The sequence below is a fragment of the Protopterus annectens genome, chromosome 4.part1 (assembly GCF_019279795.1).
Source record: "Protopterus annectens isolate FY-2018-M chromosome 4.part1, PAN1.0, whole genome shotgun sequence".
Lineage (NCBI taxonomy): Eukaryota > Metazoa > Chordata > Ceratodontiformes > Protopteridae > Protopterus > Protopterus annectens.
In genome coordinates, this window is record NC_056734.1 from 107557676 (window position 1) to 107573966 (window position 16291).

Consider the following 16291-nt stretch of genomic DNA (forward strand, 5'->3'; position numbering starts at 1 on the left):
AATGAAGAAGGAAAGAGATTAGTAAACAAGTTATGGAAAGATCATATTATCAGAACATTTTATAAAAATTTGTCTGAATAGTGGATGATGTTTAAGGAAAAATATAAAAATAAATTCTAAGAGTAAAGATAAAAACTGCAGTCACAAGCATGGCTGAAAAATCGGGTCTATATTATAACATCGGATTCTACAAAGATCGAATGTTATAATATCAAACCCATAATGTCGAACGCTGAAAACAGCGAAGGTGCAGGACACCGAATTCTTTCCCAGGGAAAGAATTCAGTGGGCCGTTGCTGTGGCTTCGCTGTTCTCAGCGTTCGATATGTTGGAACGTTACGGGTCGGGTTCAGGTAAGTGTGCGATTGTGTGTAAGTTAGGGTTAGGGGGCGGGTTAGGTGAGTTAGGGTTAGGGAGCGGGTCAGGTAAGTGTGCAGTTGTGTGGACATTAGGGTTAGGGTGCGGGTCAGGTAAGTGTGCGGTTGTGTGTAGGTTAGGGTTAGGGGCGGGTTTGGTGGGTTAGGGTTAGGGCCCGGGTGAGGTGAGTGTGCAATAGTGACAGACCTTAGGGTTAGGATTGGGTTAAGGTAAGTGGATAGCTAGTAGTGTATATAAAGTTTAGTTTAGGTTTAGGTGTAGAATTTTAAGTGTATGTGTGTGTGGATTGCTGTTTTTTTGTGTGTGTTTGTGTTGTGTGTATGTTTCTCGGAATAGCGAATTTTTTCCCTGGGAAAAAATTTGCTACTCTGACTGTTCAATGTTTTTGGATTTCGGTGTTTAGGGTTCGATATTATAACATTCGAGCTTTGTAGAATTTGATGTTATAATATAGACCTGAAAAATCACATACGCAGCTAAAAACAAAACAGCTTTAATATCAGTAAAAATCTGTAAGTGCTTTAATGCCATTATAATGCACTTCAAATTCATCATAATTCCAGTTATTGCAGGACCATTTGTCTACTATGTGATGCTTTTGAATTTTTCACTTTATATAAAAAAATGTTTTTCACAGTGGCATTATGATGTGAGAAAAGTGGAGAAAGAAAAATATAAAAGAACATATAATAATGCATTGGAAGATTTAGAGCATAATGATATAAAGTACTTTGAGAAAGAAAAATAGTGATATGAAAGAAATAAAAAAAATACAAGAACTGTTATATAAGCAAAGATATTTTTTAAGAAAAGAAGAATTGGGTTACTTAAACAGATAGTAAAGAAAGATGGTAGTGAATGGGAGAAATAAAAAGCATAAAAGGTGAAACAGAAAGAACTCAGTAAAAGATTATGAAGTGTGTAGTACAATATGTACAAGAAATGATTAAAGAAAAAAGAAAGTAGTGAAAAAACATGGAAAGTAAAAAAAAGTTAACAGAAAAAGAGAGTAAAGTGTTGGAAAAGGAGATTTCTTTAAATGAGCTAGAAAAAGTATTATTACAAGTAAATATGGATTTGGCTGCAGGCCAGATGAAATAGGGTATGAAATGTATAAAAATTTAAGGGATTGGTAAAAAAATATGTTTTTTTTAAAGATTTTGAATGAATGATTAGATGAAGGTTTTATGTATGTAGTGGAATACTTAAATTCATATCGAAGAAGGAAGATAGAAGGCAATTAAAAAACAGGAGACCAATAGTACTGAACAATAATGATTACGATAGTACCAAACAATAATGATTATAAGATCTTTATGAAAATAATACAAAAGAGATTTGAAATTAAAATGAAGACTATGGAAGTTAGTATATATAGTATAAAGGGGATGGGTTGCCAAGAATTATTAAGAGAAATTGTGGATAATATTATAAATAGAAAAGAAGAAGCAAAAATCATGATAGGAGACTTTAATAGGTCATTTGATACAACTGGACATGAAATTCTATGGGTAACAATGAAAGAATATAATGTAAGTGAGAAAGTATGAAATTATGTATGTCAGTTTATAGCAATAATAAAGTAAAAATACTTGTAAATGACTGGTTAAGCCAAGAGATGCATATGAAAAGTGGTGTAGGACAGGGATGTCCAATGAACTGTATACACTTTGCATTAGTTATGAATGTGATATTATTTGAAATAAATCATGAAATGAAGGATGCAGGGTATATAGCACCTGAAGAGTTAAGAATTCTAGTTCAGTTAACATATACAGATGACACTATAATAATTGCAAAAAATAAAATTTGAATAAAAGAAAACAATTTGCACAAATTCATGTCTAGAGGTAATGGGGTGGCTTTTAATAAAGAAAAAAGTAAAGGTTTAGATGATGTAGTGAAGATAGTGGGTATATATTTTACAATGAATGAAATTGCTTTTTTAAGTATAAAATTTGGGAATAAAGATATAAGTAGTACTCAATGACAAAAAAACAATAGAAAGAATGAAATAAACCTGCCTTTTCTGGAGAACATATTTATTATCATTTAGGAAAAAAAGCTTATTTGATTAATTTATTACTGACAGGAAAATGGCATACTTAGGAAGTGTATTTATGTTGCCAACAGTATTTGAAAAGGAATTATTCCAGATATTTTTTCATGTATATGGGGTTCAAGATTAAACTCAGTAAAAAGAGAAGCTTTGTATGTAAGTTGAGAGGAAAGAGGTTTAGGGTTAATTAACCCAGTGGTATATGCTGCTTCATTAAATTTGTATAAAGTGTTAAAGTGGCTAAATGAAAAAGATGAGAGATTAGTAGTAAAACTGTACACATACAAATATGATAAATTTTGGGGTATGGTAAAAAAGAGCAAAAGAGAAAATAATATATATAAAGGAAGAATTAAAACATTACCAAGAAAAATATTTTTGTGGAAAATAAAAATTGATGCTATAGAAAAAGAAAAGTATGGTAAAAGAATGCAATGATAAAACATTAGTATGTAAAACCATGGAAGAATCTAATAGATGAACAAAATTAAAGCTATAAAATAAGAAGCAAATGGTGTAATCAAAAAGCAAAATGTCAAATACTTTTTGTGGAGACTGGTAACAGATAAATTCCCAGTAAAAGGAAATGCGCCATATAAAAAGAAAAGTGATAGAATATGTTTAAATTGTCAAGAAGAAGAAGAAACTACAGAACATGTGTTTGTGAAATGTAAGAGTAAAAGGTTATTGGAAAAACTATGTAAAGAAGTTTTTTTTTTATTTAAAAGAAGTGGATAAACATATATATGATTAAATATGGATATTATAAGAATAGAAGTAAAGAATATGTTAAAATAATAAATAAAAAGTTATTTTATATTATATGGGTTATATGGAATGAAAGAATAAATGAAATTATGTTTAATGGCAGAAGTATTTTATCAACAATATTAAGTAAAATAGACGGTGGCTATGGAAAAAGGCATTGGGAGTCTAATAGGGATAACAATTTAGTAAGATTATAAAGGAAATTATGAATATCCATAAATAGATTTGTATATCTATATATTTATACATTTGTAAATATCTATAAATATGTAAATATGTTGCAAATATGAGTTATTTTCGTCTATAAATAAAAGATCCCTACTCTTTTCAGTAGGTGCCATGGGATCTTTTATATCCACCTGAGCTACCCCCAGCATAGGCAGATTGTATCATGGTTTAACATCTCATCTAAAAGGAAACAAACTCAGGAGGGCAACACCCTCTTTTACTGCAATGCATTGTTAGCAATCAGTCCTTTTGCTAAGTGGCCAGTGAGAATCCACAGCCTTCTCCACCAAAGCTGAGTGTGATACCTGTTGCACCAGTGACACAACACTTGTGTGAGAGGGTACACCACTCAATGAAACCAGCCTCAAGAGGAAAGCAGTTACAACAGCAAGTTATTTTTAAATTATTGGATTTTAATGAGAAAGTGAAGATTTTACAGATGACAAAGGAAGATGATGAATTCCTTTTTAGGGCTGTAAAGTGCATCTCTTTCATGCATACAAAATGTAGAGTTTTTGCTAACGTGCAATCTCTGCTTCAAAAACCCTTTTCCTACATTGCCAAAATATTGCTGTGATATTGTGTGTTAAGTGGAATGGTAAGTGGAAAGAATCCAGTATTCCAGAAGCAGCTTTGAGTTTTTTTTGCAATCTTCCATACCTGCTAAAAATTGAATTGCGTCAACTTATGATAGTCATCTAGTGCAGGGAATCATGTATTTGGTGATTCTGCACAAATTTAGTCTAGATTAAAAAAGACAGGTCTTGCCAAGCTCGTGACTGTCGATAGACAATTAACCACATATCCAGAGAATGGATCAGAGGTGAATGGTGGTGCAGAAAGGGAAGTTTCTATCCCCCTTCCCTTGCCATGGAAAGAGGTTCAGAGACGGTCATCATTGTATCTACATGAAAGAAATATACTCCTTTGGAAGCCACTGAAGAAATAGAGACAAACCCCATGCTAGAACCCGTTGATCTTGAAGGTGTTGTAGATGAGAAGGGACATCTAGGGCTTGTGAGTCTTCAGATGTTCTTCACATAATCTCATTCTAAAATTCAGCTTAGATCAAACTAAGAAATCAAAGTGGCATGGGAAAAAGGATTACTTGAATATCATTCTATATATATATTACTTCTTTGTCTGTCTAAATGTTAATTCCTTGTACTAGCACATACTGCTGATTGTTGAGTGGTGGTTGGCCTCATATTTAGGGAAAACTGCACATTGACCAGGGTACTACCTGTGGTCACATAGCAGTTGCCATAAGTATTTTCTTTTACTTTCTACAATCTTATTTTTGGATTATTTATTCTCATCTTTCTTGCAGTGTTTTTCTTTCATTATAATTATGACATTATTCTGTTTCAGGAAACAAGGGTGACCAGAATACATAAGTGGTGTTTAGGGAATTGGTATAGGTACTTGGTAGCAACCAGTTGTGCTTCAGCCTCTAAACACAGAATAGCCATTTATGTCAGTTATTCTTTAAGATGGGAGAGAGAAGAGGTTCTCAAGGATATGCTGGGCCCTCTATTGTTTGGTATATACTTCTCAGATGTTCAGATCAAACCTAAATGGTTGTGGCTGACCAAGTTTGCAGATGACTGCAAACTAGGTGCTATCATTGAAGCCCCAAATGATGTCAGTATACTCCAGGAGGGCCTCACATAGACCAGTGACTGGTATTTTAGTCACGGTCTCAAACTGAATACAAAGAAATTCATCATCATTCCCTTCGGCACAAACAGTGCCCCTTCACACTATCAAATCAATAACAATACTCTAAGTACCCATGAAGTGGTAAAGGAACTGGGATCACAGGTTGACTGTGACCTTAACTTCGACCACTACATGACATGTCTACTATTGTAAGGAAAGCTTTCCACATAGCTCACTTTATTACTAAAGGCATTGCTTCAATAACCCCCTATACCCAGCACTTATCCGGCTCATAACTGAGTATAAAGCCCCAACCTACATCAATTAGAGAGACCTCAGTGGTTTCTAACAAAGATGATCAAGGGCCTCCAGCATGTGCCTTACACAGACTGACTAAAATCCCTGTCACGATACTCCATATTGTATAGACTTCTTAGGGGAGACTTATGCGTGGCCTACAGAGCTACACAACACACAAACCTAATGAACTTACTGCATCTCTGTAAATCAAATGGGTGTAGGACTACCCATTCCAGGGACTTAAATATGGCCTGTGACTTAAATAGGACATGCTGGAGGGACAGATTTTTCTCCCAACGACTGCCACATCTTTGGAACAGGCTACCAATTCATGTGAAACAGAACACCTCTATGACACTGTTCTGGAGGAACCTGTACAAGTGGATGAGGTACCATAAATTCTTATCAGGGAAAGTGCCCACAACCCTCTGGACATGGGCAGTCATCACTAAGTACAAACTTGGGTATTGACTAGTACTTCTATGGTATAACATTGGGTTGAAACAGATAGGCTTAAAATGACCTCCAGGTCAATAACCTAGTAATCTCCTATGATCCTATGATCATATGTGGGCATTGGTGCAGTTAAAAACTCGAAAGACCGGGTTGGCCTAGTTACAGAATATGGGTCAAATGAGAATGTCCATTACATTTGATGCCCAATTACTACTGGAACTGCAAAAGAAGAACTAATCCTGTACATGTGTGTTTGTGTGGGCAGGGGGGCTTTAATGTTGTGTTTCATGCAGGTGAAGACAAGTCCCTTTCAGCTGCAGGGAGACCTTTGAAGGTGATGAGAGTGATGCAGGAAAATAATGGGTTTTGCTTTATATGATGCAAGAAGTGTTATAAATGAAGGAATCCTTAGATACACATTTACATTCCCAGTACATTGTTTCATAGTCATATTGATTTTGGGTAAGGATACTCATTCCTTAAGAGTTTTTCCATTCAACTACTCTGACTATAAAGAGATATTGATAGAGTTTTGTTTGGGGGTAAAGAGTGGTAGGCAGAACTCCTTGTTTTTCAGGTTCCAGAATTTTTAGGATATGTTGTGGCTGATGTGTATGACTATATTAGGCCAAACCCTCTGTAAAGTATACCTATTCAGGTGCGGTGTGAGAGCTTTAAATGGACACTGCATGATATCTGTAAAGCCACAATGGCCAATATGAATGTTAAAATAGATAGTGATATTAGAAAGATCAGATGAGGAGTAGGTAGTGGTACTTTGTTTAGAAAGAAGGTGTACACTGTTAAGATTTCATAATAAGCAGGAAGTCCAGGAATTAATTAATAAGTTTGGAGTGGCTAAAATAGCCTTAGTAGAAGCCTTAAAAGGAGAAAGTAGTTATGTACTCATGTAGCACAGTCCTACAGTCTTGGGCTATGGCCTGAACATTAAGCAACCTTGTTAGCCTTCAAATTGAAGCAGCATAGAGTCAATTCAGATATCCATATAATTCATGAAGCGGGGTAGAATATGCTTACTTATCCACTTACTCTCAGCTTACCGTTCAACAAATATTATTCCAAACTGTAAAACAATCGGTGTGACATTTTAAAAGACTGTAGTGTTAAATGTAATATATGTTTTTGGCAATAATCTTCCTTAAAATTGGATAAGATAGATTTTATAGTCTTTAGACAAGTTATTCATGGTGAGGAAATGAAGGACACTATAAAGGTTCTAAAGGTGGGGAAGGCTCTATGGCCAAATAGCTTCACACCTTCATTGCATAGATTCATCCAGTTCAAGATCCTGTAAACATTTTTGTGAGGTTTGCTTAATTAATGATGTATTCAAGACAGGCAGTTCCCCATCGTTATAAAGGAATCCTATGTTATTGTGTTAGCTAGGTCAAGTAAAGGTCATACAAAAGTTAGTTACAGGTCATTGTCTCTTGTTTATATAGAGGTTAAACTATGTGCCATTTGTTAGCAAAGGGTTCAGGGTTGGCATAATGGTTAAGGTATAGACCTCAGAGACACAAAGTACAGGGTTTGAGTCTCATCTTTAGGGAAATTGACTAGGTTTAAAATATCCCACAATAGCAGCTAGCCTAATATCTACCTTTGAAGAGGGGTGGGATTGGCATAATTAGTAAGGTCTTTACTTCACAGATACAAGGGAAAGGGTTTGATTCTGATCTCTGGTTATTGGTTAGACTTGTAACAGTCTGCAGACTGATAGCTTAATATGAACCTATAACAAAGAGGTTGCAGCCCGTTACCATTCTCAGTTATAAATCCCAAGCTGGTTTTGTAAAAGGATGTTCTACTACAGATCATATTAAAGCCCTGATTAATTTCATGCCAAGTTGTAGGATTTCAGATAAGGTTTATTTTACATTTATTTATTTATTGTTAATCAGGGTAGCACACTGATCACGAACGAACAATTTAATTCTCTGTCAGGGAAATAGAAGTAGAAGAATACAAAGGAAATTACTTTTATATTGACATAATAATAAAACAAGATTGTAAGGAGAATACACACCAGTAATATAGAATTATTCATGCCAAAACAATATTGGAGGGAATATAGACAACAATAATATGCACTTATTTTCATTGAGGTCAAAACAGGGTGTGTCAGAGTCAGGAAATTTAAGCTGTAGAATGTATAAAAGGTGTAAAAGATGGCTGTAGCTATCTTTTGACACTTTGAAAAGGCATTTGATTTTACTAGGTGATGTAATTATGGTCTGTTCAAGAAGTCATGGTTATATCAATCATGACAGTTTATAAAGGCAATGCAGGTTTATATGATTACTGGAGTATTAAAAAGTATACACATCCCTCCTTTTTTCTCTTTTGAAATGGATGCTGTATGAGTGTTTGCTTTCCCTGTCTCTTTTTGTATTGGCTACTGAGCCACTAGTAACAAACTCCTCAGTCCTTCCTTGGCTGGGAATTTGTGAGAGTGACAAAGCTGCCTTTTCTTGTGAATGCCTGTGTGCTTCTTAAACTGTGGCCAAGGGTTGATATGGTCAGAATTTTCAGTTACTTGAAGAGTCTTAGGATGTTTCTGGGTTGAGGATTAAATAAAGCAAATATGTGAATACTCTGAATACCCAGCAGCTTTTTTGCTTACCACTAGTTTAAATGATATCCTGTTTCCAATACTTTCACCCCCCTCCCATTTATCTAGACATCAGACTACATCCTATGGTTAAAACATATTACAGAATGATAGTGTGATGATGTGAGATAGTGCCACCTGTGCTAGGGTGAGTAGGGCAGTGCATGTGCATCATATGCCAGCCTAGCTAGCTGGAGTTTTGTAAAGAATTATATATGTCATTTGAATATCAAACTGATTTGTACAGATCTTATGTTAAAAATGTACTTGTAAAGCTGCTTGTATTAAAAATGTATCAAAACTGGATCCTGCTGAACAGAAAAGAAATATACATGAATGTCAGGCTGCATTGTTGTAACTGATTAAATGTATATAATTTAACAGAGGATACTCGAAGGGAAGGGGTTAGTTAAGCTCAGCCCAGCTAACCTTAAAAAATAGCCTAAAATTAAATGACATAGTTTAGACCATAAAGATTCTATCTCATAGGTCTGAATGCAGCCAGAGTTCCAATCTGAAACTCACTCCACTCCTCTTGTCCTCATTCTAACATTATCCAATATGCAGATGACTCTACAGTCATAACTATTGCTAATTCCCACTTAGAACTCCTAACAAATACCCAGACATCTTTCAACTCAGTAGAGACATGGCTCACTAATAATCAGCTCATCCTCAACCCTAAGAAAACAAAATTACTACTCTTTCTACCTAAATCTGCAAACCACATTAAACTTTCCTTCTCCATAAGGTCCCTAAACAATACTAGCACAAAACTCCTTGGCATTACCATTGACAACCAACTAAAATTCGACCTTCACATTAACAATTGTATCAAAAATACCCAACAAAAGCTAGGACTGCTGTACAGGAAGAACAAATTCCTAACTACTGAATTTAGGATTTCTCTTAAACATGCCTACCTTCTACATGCTTAACCTATTGTTCCCAAATACTCACAAATCTGAACTCCTCCCTACTTACCAAATTAGAATCAACCTACCACAAGGTAGCTAAATTTGCAGCTCAACAAACATATAAATCGCGCAACTGTGTCTCCCTAAAATACCTGAACTGGCCCAAACTACCTCACCTGTTCCTACAATCTCAACTCCAAATCATGCACTCCATCCTATATCAGCCTGATTTCTGCCCAAGTCTATCTTATCCCATCTCTCACTACTCCCCTACCAGACTTCTCAGAAGCTCAACCCAAGACCTACTAAAAATCCATAAATCCAAATCCAATGCAGGGTGCAACTTATATAGCTACCATCCTTCTATTGCATGGAACAAACTCCCACTAAGAAATAAGGTCCGTGACTCACCCCAAAGAATTTAAGCTAGCAACCAAAGTCCGCTTTAAAAAACATTGCTCCTGCCATTGTACTCACCCTCACTGATTATTACCTACCTTTTATAGTACAGTCAAACTAACTTACTAAAACTTGCCATTAACTACTTCATCCTATGCTTCCTATGCAACCTCAAAAGCTTCTTCTATACTCTGCTCCCTGAAATTCTTATGTAACCTTTTAAGTTTCTGCTACTCTGCATACAAAAACCTTATATTTACTCAACTCTCTTTTTAAACCAAAACATACAACTTATTCTACTTTTTTAACATTCTCCTTTTTGTTTAGAGTACTGTTTTATCTGTCAACAATATACAAGTATGTAGCTTACATATTTTAACCACCAAAATTTTCTATTGCTATTTTTATTGAAATGTATCTGTATTGCTATTTTTATTGCATTGTATATCTTTGGAGCTTTTCTCTCCTGGCCTCCACTGAAAAAGGGCAATAGCTCAGCCGGACAGTCCTGGTCAACAAGTGTAAAATAAATAAATAAGTAAATAAATGTCTGTGAAAAGCCTTTCTGCAGGAACGGTATAAGTGTTGGAATTGCTTTATAGCTTCCAGATGCTGTATAAAGCCTTAGCAAAGTTTTATGTGTGTATTGTGACACATCTCTGCCAAATCCTGGCTCAATTGCTAGTGAGGGGGTACTGTGGGAACCACAGAGTCAGCAGGCACTGCCTTACATCATCACAGATAGTACAAAGATTTCTCCACCAATCACACACAAACTTCAGGTATCTTTAAGTGTGGTTCCTGTACAGTGTGTAGATTTGTATATGAGGGACCGTACATCACCTTGGAACATCTTAAATAAACTATCAAAATTCCAAGTTGGTTTAATTGTTTTTCAAGAAGAGTTATTTATATAAGGATGTGCTCTGGATGTCAAGCCTTTTATATAGACTTGTCTACAAGAAATTTAGGAAAAAGAATCAAAGAGCATGTATATTCAATTAAAAGTAATGATAGTAACAATGCATTGTTTAGACATTCAGGCAGTTGCAAAATATGCAAAAAAATTCTTATTTGCAGTCCCTTTAGATCTAAGAGGTGGGAATTAAAAAAAATCTTATTAAAAAGAAAGAAACAGACTGACAAATTAAGCTGGTGGCTGACCAATTTCCGGGGCTGATTGAGAACATTAATATAAAATGTTTTTTAAGTGAATAACCACCTTTGTGTGCAGTCCATGCAGTGAAGTACCAATAACCATGAAGAACCACACACTGTCCAGGTCAAGAGTGTGTTCCAACTATTTATTAGTAAAACAACAAGTTAAGCACTTTTGTCCCATCAAGGACTTCATCAGAACCTGATGCCATATAAAATCACATGACTTATATACAACTTAAAACATATATCACCCGGGTTCCTTTTGAATTGTCGACAGCTTAGGTTGTCGAATGCTTAATCATCAACACCTAAGCATCGAACGTTTACAATAGCAAACTGCCACATCATCGAATTCTTTCTGCGGGAAAGAATTTGCATGGCCGTTATCGAGGATTTGCCCTTTCCCCAATGTAGAGTGATCTTGGAGTTGGTATATGTAATTGGGGGTGTGGGGGGGCACAGCCCCCCACATCAGGGGAGTGGGAGGCAAAGCCACCCACTATGTTTGGGTGTGTTTGTTTATTTTGTTTATGGACAGCCACCCGAATTCTTTCCAGAGGAAAGAATTTGATGATATGGCCGTTCACTATTGCTAGCTTTTGACTCTTAGGTGTCAATGTTTTAGGATTCAACAATCAAAGCTGTTGATGTTATGATATAGACACCATCACCCTATCACATTACATCCTCATATCAGTTCCTTAACCCATGAGTGTCCATCATATGTTACCATCAGTGGAAAACAAAGTCACTGTTTGAAACAAAGACCAATATGATAGAAGTATAGTAAAAACCTAATAAAAACCAAAGTCTTCCTACAGTATTTGTAACAAGACATACATAAATATACCCCCATTTCAACATGTGCCTATTGTACAAAAATTCTGTTTAAAATGCATATGCTCTATTAAAATAAGCAAAATTAGTAAAACATATTACAGTTTGGCAGCTCTCATTTTAAGTACAGGATTGATCGTGACATATTCATTTAAACCTGGCAAATAGTGCTGTTAGGATGGCAGAAGAAGGCTATACTAGATTCCATCTATTACCCACTATAGTCTCACTGTTTCTGATTTTTAGATGACCTGTTTTTTGTATGGAAAAGGAACCTCACAGAGACTGAGTCATTCTTGAACTACCTCTAGGGTACATCAACCTTCCTGAGGTTTACACACACACTAAGAACATAGACAGTGTAAACTATCTGGACATTCATTTTAGAATATTGAATAAAACTTATATAACTATGATCTACAGAAAGCATACATACTCTAATGGTTTTCTGCACTTTAACAGTGAGCATCCAGGTTCTATAAAAGGAACTTGGTAAAGGGACAATACATTTGTGCAGCTAGGATGAACTCTAATGAAATTTTGCTCCAAGAAGAACTGGACAAAATGACATCCATGTTCTTAGAGAGGGGTTATCCACAGGAATTGTTAAGAACACTAAGGGAGGAAGTGGTGAGCAATAGAGACACCAGATACCCATGTATACTGGGGAAGCCAGATTTATTACAGAAAATAGGACAGAGTAAAAACACAGATACTAAGAGTATTCAAAATGTTATGGTGATTAAGTTCAATGAGGGGAACAGGAACGTAAAGAATATAATTCTAAGGAACTGGGCCATTCTAAAAACTGATGAAGTGCTGTTCCAGCACATAGGAAAAACACCCACATTTACATACAAGGTTGACAAGAGCATCAAACAAGTATTAGAGAGGGACCCAAACCCCATAAATTTGGAACAACCAAATGGGGTAGATGCAGTTACTGCCACCACATATTTAACAAAGGGAAAATTGTTCTGAACAACAGTTTCAACAACAAAATTACTTTTTCAAGAGGAGATTGCAGTACAAGTGGTGGAACCCTTGTTGTTCATTTTATATGAGGAAAATGGAGAGGAAACTTTCCAAAAGAATTTATGAACACCTATACGACATAAGGAAAAGCAATATGAACAATGCATTGCACAAACATACTTGTGTATGTGAGGGCCATAAGAAGTCTGTTTTTGGAATCTTAGAATTAGTTCCATTAGAAGCTAGGGGGGCTTGGAAAACGAAAATAGAATGCAAGGAACTTTTATGGCAATTTAGATTAGATGCAATGCACAAACCAGGTTTGAATATGAATATGTCACGATTAATCTTGTACTTAAAATGAGAGCTGCCAAACTGTAATTTTTTTTTATTAATTTTGCTTATGTTAATGGAGCATATGCATTTTAAATAGAATTTTAAACAGAATATTTGTACAATAGGCACATGTTGAAATGTCAGTATATTTATGTATGTCTTGTTACAAATATTGTAAGAAGGCTTTTTATTAGGTTTTTACTATGATTCTATCATATTGTTTTTTGTTTAAGACAGTGACTTTGTTTTCCACTGATGGTAACATATGATGGACACTCATGGGTTAAGGAACTGACATGAGGATGTAATGTGATTGGGTGATATATGTTTTAAGTTGTATATAAGTCATGTGATTTTACATGGCATCAGGTTCTGATGAAGTCCTTGAGGGGACAAAAGTGCTCAACTTGTTGTTTTACTGATAAATAGTTGGAACACACTTTTGACCTGGACAACATATTGTTCTTCATGTTTTTTAAGTGATTGAAGGCTTGCTATTAAATAAAGGTTTATATTAGATTTTATATGTATTAATTGGTTTTAATTGAATTTTAAAAGTGATTGGTAAACACTTGTATTTAAACACAGTTTAAACACAGATTTTACATTCTCTGTTATTTCTGATGAAGTCTATATTTGACGAAAGCGGCTATTAAATGTACTTAGCTAATATGTTGCAGCTGCACTTTTCCATATGTGCATAAGTGTTTTTTTTTTTTTTTTTTTTTTTTTACATGTTGGAATTTAATTATAAGCCTCTATAAGAGGATATATTGGTCTCTGTTCATATATAAAGAGGCCTGCATCTCTCACGTCATAGTCAAATTAATGTTGCAAAAACGTTTCTTCAAAAATTTACTATTTATTAAGGCATTTGCCTCCAATCACTGACATACATATGGGTTAAAAACTTATTGAGATTAGCATTACAATTTTGCAACAGAAGTAGGAAATCCTTCCTAAGGTGGTATTTCTATCTTCACAGAATATTGGCAGTGAAGCCTTTACTGCTTTAAACCTGGATGTTCTTGCCTTTTTGTTACAACATGCATTGCCCTTCAATGAGGTAAATCACTCATTTGGGCTTTGTTAAAGGCTAAAGTGCAGGACAGTACCTCTGAGGAGTTAGACTTATGGATATGGAGCATCTGTTGTAGGGCAGGGTCCAATACTGCCTTGTAGGCGAGACACAGATCACCTCTGAGCAATCTGTATGATACCAAGTAGAGTGATAGTGATTTGAGCCTGCCCACATAGGACAGGTGTTGGATGCTAGGGATTCTCTTTGTGAGGTATTTCTGTGGTCTTTCCAGTTGATGCAGGTCTTTGGAGAGGTACATACCAATTATAGGTCTAATGTAGGAGGAGTACGGAGAGGTAATAACCTCCTTTTTTCTGGATGCAGTCCCTTTACTCATAAGATGAACCAAGTAAAAGGCTTTTCTGACCACTGCCGCCACATAATGGATGAATGTGATATTGTTGTCAACCTGAGTACCCAGATCTCTTACCACAGGTTGTGTGCTTAGGGGGTTGCCATTGATGTGGTAATCTGTAGGGGACGTGTTTTTGCTGAATGGTACAATAATACTTCTTTTTTTGCATTTAACTTAAGGCCATGACTTTGGCACCAGTTATTTGTAACTGTGAGTCCCTCTTGCAGTATGTTAACATCATTTGGGGAGTCAATGGCAGCACCCAACTTACAGTCATCCACAAACTTGGTCAGCCACAGGCCCTTTGTCTTTGCCTAGACCTCTGAGAAGTAGATGCCAAACAGCAGGAGTCCCAGGACAGATCCCTGGGGAACACCACTAGTGACAGGTCTACTGTCGGTGGTGGTGGTGCCTATTTTGACCTTGTGGATCCTATTTGTGAGGAAGTTGGCCACCCATCTGATGAGATAGGGATTAACACCAAGTTGTGTTAGCTTTTTGATGATGCCCGAGTGGGAGATTGGGGCAAAGGCCTTGGCCAGGTCAATGTAAGCTGTATGCATTGACTTTCCCTCATCCAGGGCCTTGGTGACAGTCTCAAAGAAGTCAGCTAGGTTCAATAGGCAAGATCTGCCCCTGACGAATCTGAATTGGGTGGAGTCAAGTGCTTATAGATTGCATATGTCCTTGTTCATGAGATCCATAATAATACGCTCAATGGCTTTACAAAACAGACTTGTCAAGATAATGGGGTGATAGTTTTCCAGATCAGTAGTGGCACCATCTTTGTGCAAGGGGATGACAATGGCACTTCTCCACTCTGCTGGAATGAAGCCTGTAATTAGGCTGTGGTTGAATACGGTGCTCAATGGTGAAGCTAGTTCTTGCTGGAGATGGTGCAGAATACAGCCTGAGATACTATCAGGTCCCATGGATGTTGTGTTCCTTGCTTTGAATAGGGCCTTTAACACTTGCTCTGATGTAAGGAGTGAGACAACTATGAAGGATGTCATCTGGGCCTTTGGGGGGCCCAGTCGACATCCCCGATACTTGTCCCAAACAAATATGATTTGCAAAAATAGTTATATTAAATATGCATTCAGAATTAAAATATTAACATTAAACTTGGTCAACAAAGCAAGGAAACTAAGGATGAGGCTCCAATCCTTCCTTTCCACCATATCTACTCATTTATGCAGGAACCAAGTTCTTACGCACACACACACACACACACACACACACACACACACACACACACACACACACACACATAGATGTGACCATCATGTACTACCCTTGTATGGTCATGTTCACCCCAGATGTTTGCTGTTGATCAAATGAATGAGAAAATACATAAATAATAACCTAGAAATGTATTTTAGCTTGCTTCTGTGAGAATCATACAGTGCAACCCATGAACCCCATGGCCACCCAACATCTCAGCTTAAGAATCAAAGAAAAAATATCCAAAATCAAGAACATATACTGCTCTCGTATACTATAAAAGTTACTGCTAAAACAGGTTGTGTTAGCAAACATTTCTGAAGGATATAAAGTCTAAAATTCACAGTTGTCATTATTTAATGAAAACAATCCACAACACTTTACCAGAAAAACCAAACAAATATGAGGCAAAATTCAAGACAGCTGAGAACTATGCCTTCTGCATGCACATACATGCACATGCACACACGAACGCACACACACACACACACACACACACACACACACACACACACACACACAC